At 38.7% G+C, this 5,304-nt stretch overlaps 1 non-coding gene across 1 annotated transcript; it reads left to right on the top strand.

The window, feature by feature from the left end:
- The first annotated feature begins 4,465 nt into the window (after nucleotides 1–4,465).
- LOC116119255 lies at nucleotides 4,466–4,572 on the top strand. The gene has a single exon (XR_004126356.1). It is a non-coding gene; the product is annotated as a small nucleolar RNA R71 (small nucleolar RNA).
- The last annotated feature ends 732 nt before the right edge of the window (nucleotides 4,573–5,304 follow it).

Here is a 5,304-nt window from a genome sequence, read left to right as displayed (position 1 = left end):
ACACAAGCATAATATAAACATGCATAAAGAAATCTCTACTCATTAGATTCCTTAAATCTCAACTTGAGTTGGATTTACTTACCTCATACTTGAGGAGTCTCCACTAAAGCTCTCTACTATTGTCGGACCATAGCTTTCCCTTATTTCCTAAGCATAAACTTGGTAAGAACTTAACCCTTACATAAATAAAACTCATATCTAGAGTTGGGATTCTTACCTCTTCTTGCTTAGGATCACTTCTTTGTCAAATTCCAACTCAACACTCTCAAAAATCCCTTGGAAAATTGAGTGAGAAATTGAGAGAAAATGAGGGATGAAGAGGCGGTGGAAATGGGTGAAATGAATGGGTTTAGAGACTCAACCCTTATTAGCTCATATAATATACACTCTTTCCCATTTTGCCCTTACTCTTTCTTGAAATTTCCACCTTTATCCTTTAATTCTTTACAAACTCACCCCATTTTACACTATTCTCCATGAAATTTCCTTACATTTTACTCCCCACTTTTCTTGCTAAATTAGGGGTAGAATGGTCATTTTACCCCTATGGAGAATTCTCTAGAAACCTCAAGAAAATTTTCTGCCGTCTCGTCGCCGCGGTGAAGAACTTTCCGTGGCCCTGCGAAACATTCCAAAATCGACATTGCAAAATCAAAGCCGACGTCGCCGCGGTGAAGCTGCTTCCTCGCCCCGGCGAAGGTTGCAACTCCAAAATCTGCCAAGTCTTGATCCATTCCATGGTAAACACTCAACCAAACCCAAAACATAAGCTCAACCAAGGGCCAACCAAACAACATGAACAATATATAAACTCATTTAGGAGCAATTCAGTAACCCTTTAGGCCATACCATAAACAATGGCTACGTATCTCAAGTGGGGTGTTACAGGAACAAATCCTCTAACAAATGGTGGTGCATGTGATCCTTAGACTTGAGATCACTGGAGCGCCTTGTGCATCGATTGGTGTAGTTTGACACTAGCCTAGCGCAGTTCTTTTCAGAGTTGTCAATACGATGGTGATTGACTGCATCAAGGAGTGTATCAAGACTATGGTGGATTGACAGAGGATTCATCACTCCTGGGTACGGGAGAAAGTTATCTCACGACGCAATTCAGTATATGACAATGACACTAAAACTGTAGCCACAGTGGGATTGAGTTCTTGCTCTATCCAGTTTATGATACGGGTCACTGGTCCAGAAACTGAATACATAATATCGAGAGGAACCGAAGGTTGACACTATTTCTATGCCTTCATCTCGTCAAGATAATGTATGATGAAAGGATCAAATTGCACGGTAACCATATCGTTGACATGTAGCTACTTTGCTGGATCTAAATCTATCGGGTGGCCATGATGCCTTCCTAGGGGCCAATCTTGGTCTGTGTATTAGTGAGACGATTAATTGGTGTTAATCGCGATACTATACACTACTGATATGATGAGGAGCCTATGGGTCACACACATAGAAGATAATTTAAGATCCAAGAAGAAAGAAGGGCGTTTTCATCTTTTAAGGCGAAAGGGTATTTTGGTAATTTCACAGTGCAATTAAATTTGCTGAGGTCGTAGCCTTTATTTAATTTGTTAGAAAAATTAAATAAGTGAAATTGTGTTTAAATGTGTGTTCGCACATATTTAAATATATTATCATTATTGTTAAATGTTAATATATATTTAAATATATATTAATTGATTTTAATTGAGATAATGATGGAAAAATAAAAATATTAAATTGGGAGTGTTTGGCAACATGGTGCGTTTGGGTTGGAGCCCAAGCCTATTCCGTATGGGATTAGGGCAACTTGATTATTTTACTATAAAAAGAAAAGTGTGTGATTATTCAATTTTTTTTTTATTTCTCCTTTAAAAGAAAAACACACACACAGTCCCTCTCAATACACTCCCACAGCAGAAACAATATTGCCCAAAATCAATTCAATTGATTTGCTTCCTTCTTAATCTTGAAGCCAAAGAGGATCTAACAAATCCCTCTTTGGTTCTTTTAAGATTGTCCTCGTGTGGACGACGTGGATTCGATCCTACACTTGGATCGGTAGTAAAACATTCGTTGACAAATTTGGAGGAGCCTCCAACGTGCGTTTGTTATCTTTAAACTTAGATTTATTTTTCTGCAGATTTTATTTTAATATGAATTGTAAAATTATACCCTTGATCTTGGCTCATGTAAACGATCTCTATATTATATTTGTTTTCTTTCCGCTGTGTATATAGGACTGTTTACTAACAACTTGCACAGGGCTCACCCAAGGACTATCTGAAATAGGGTAGATTATGCCTGCATCTAAGAGTTTCACCACTTCCTTCATAGAAGGACTCAATCTCCATTGCGGTTGCACCTTAGGCTTGACATCATCTTCCATGAGTATCTTGTGCATACAAAGAGACGAAGAAATGCCTTTAATGTTGGAAATGGTCCATCCAATTGCTGATTTATGCTCTCATAATACTCGAACCAACCACTCTTCCTCCACTTTACTCAGCTTTGCATTGATGATCACCGGAAAGTGTTCTGATTCACCAAGATATGCATATTTAAGGTGAGATGGTAAAGGCTTCAGTTCAAGCTTTGGAGGTTCTTCTGTTTTTGTCTTTTCCTTCTCTTTTTAGATGTCAAAATTTGGATCTTGGTTTGTGTCTATCAGTTGAAGTGCTTCCAACAACCTAGCACACTCATTCTTCTTTGGCTCTTCCACATCGATTGTTTTGGATTGGGCAATGCAAGCTTCTAGAGGTAGATGAGGGGTCTTCTCTTTGATGGTATCTGCTACAAGTCTATCCACCAAATCCACACTAAAACATGAATCTGATTCTGATGGAAATTTCATTGCCTCGAATGCGTTAAATGTCACCGTTTCATCTTGGACCCTTAGGATCAACTTCCCTTCTTGTACATCAATTAAGGCTTTTCCGGTAGCAAGAAATGGTCGTCCCAAGATGAGAGGAATTTCCTTGTCTTCTTCCATATCCAACACAACAAAGTCTACCGGAAAAATGACTTTGTCCACCTTAACCAGTACATCGTCAACAATGCCCCTTGGATGCTTAATGGATCGATCTACAAGCTGCAAAGATACAGTTGTAGGCTTCACTTCACCAATCCCTAATCTCCTGAAAATAGAAAAAGGCATTAAATTAATACTTGCACCCAAATCACACAAAACTCTATCAAATGCAATATTTCCTATAACACAAGGGATACTGAAACTCCCTAGATCTTTGAGTTTTGGAGGTTGCTTCTTCTGTAGAATGGCGCTGCACTCCTCCGTAAGAATCATTGTTTCCTCATCTTCCAACTTTCTCTTCTTTGCTAGAATTTCCTTGAGGAACTTAGCGTAGCTTGCCATTTGCAAAAGGAACATTAATATGCAATTTTTTAAATACCTCAAGGAATTTCGTGAACTACTTATCTTGATTTTGTTTTCTGAGCCTCTGAAGAAAAGGCACAAGAGGGGTATGATGTGCTAACTCTGGCGGTATCTTAGGAAATGGCAATTTTTCCTTCTTCTGTCTTGGCATCTCTTCCCTCTTTGGTTCTTCTCCTCTAAGATTTTTTGACTCTTCCTCAACAATGATTTCTTCTTCGACTTCTTCATTGGACTCTTCCCTTTCTTTTGGTAGGTTCTCTTCTTTCCCTCTTTGTTCAACCTCTTCCAAGATTGCTCCAATTCTTAAAGTTATTGCATTTGCTTGTTCACGTGGATTTGTCACTGTGTTACTTGGTAGGGAACCTTGAGGTTGCTCATTCAACTTTTTGGCTATTTGACCCATTTGTACTTCCAAGTTTCGAATCGATGCCCCTTGGTTTTTGAAATTCGCCTTCGTCTCACTCATAAAACCTATGGTCTCTTGCATGAACTTCCCGAACATATCCTCCAATTTCGAAACTCTTTGATCCCCTGGTTGATTATTCACCCCTACTTGATTGTTTGGCATTGTTCTTTAATTCCATTGATAATTCTGATTTCCCCAAGACAAGTTTGGATGATTTCTCCAACCAGGATTGTACGTGTTGGAGAAAGGATTGTTCTATTGTCTCTGATTCCCAGCCAAATAATTGACTTGTTCTAATGATGAGAATGCTAAAGCAAAATTATTTCCCACTTGGCATTCAATGCTTGCATGGTTACCTGCACAAAAATCACATGTTACTTGAGGTGTTTGAATTGAATTTACTTGCATACCTCCTAATTGTTTCTGAAGTGCTATCAGTTGGGCTGAAATGGCCGTGTAAGCATCTACTTCATGAATACCCATAGCCTTCTTCGGATGAATTCTTTCATTGGGTCTCTGGTAGTTGTTACTTGCTAGGACTTCAAGTAACTCATACACTTCTTCAGGGTGTCTTGTTTTGTAATGCTCCTCTGGATGCTGTATCCACCATTGTTTGCGCATTTGTTAGCAACCCATTATAAAAAGTTTGGACTTGCATCCAAACAGGCAAACCATGGTGTGGAGACTTTCTCAGCAGTTCCTTATATCTCTCTGATACTTCATAAAGTGACTCATTCTCTTCCTGTAGAAATGATGTGATATCATTTCTCATCTTTGCAGATTTTGCTGAAGGGAAGTATTTAGTCAGGAACCTTTGTGCCAATTCATTCAGGTTGTGATTGTTCTTGCTGGTAGTGCCATTAACCATCCCTTTGCTTTATCCCTCAATGAAAAGGGGAATAATCTTAACTTGATGGCATCATCTGACACTCCATTTGCCTTGAATGTGTCACAGATCTCTAGGAAGTTTGCAATGTGTGAATTTGGATCTTCCATTGCATTTCCCCAAATTGTGCCGACTGTTGGATCATTTGGATGATTGTCGGCTTTATTTCAAAATTGTTGGCTTGCACCGGTGGTCTAGTGATACTTGGACCACTACCATTACCGAAGGGTACTGAAAATTCCCTCAAAGTTCTAGTTTCAGCCATCTCAATGACTATTGCCTCTCGTTCTCTTCTCTCTCTAATAAGTCTTCTCGTGGTTCTTTCAATCTCAGGATCAATGGGAACCACTGGATGTTGTTTCGCTCTTTGCATAAACTACACAAGATCACAAATGAATGAAAAAAACACAAAATTAAACTAAAACTAATTAAAACAAAAATAAAACTCCAATCTAGTGAAAACTAGAAAACTTCAATATTAACACTAAATCAATCCTCGGCAATGGCGCCAAAAACTTGATGCGTTGATTTGACAACATGCAATGTGTAGCAAGTGTACTAGGCGCAAAAAGTAATAAAGTGATGAAAAGAGTATCATTCCCACGAGGATTGCGTGTTAAG

Source organism: Pistacia vera, unplaced genomic scaffold (assembly GCF_008641045.1).
Source record: "Pistacia vera cultivar Batoury unplaced genomic scaffold, PisVer_v2 Contig878, whole genome shotgun sequence".
In the NCBI taxonomy this organism is placed as follows: Eukaryota; Viridiplantae; Streptophyta; class Magnoliopsida; order Sapindales; family Anacardiaceae; genus Pistacia; species Pistacia vera.
Note: the sequence above shows the minus strand (reverse complement) of the source record. Positions and strands in the feature narration are given on the sequence as shown.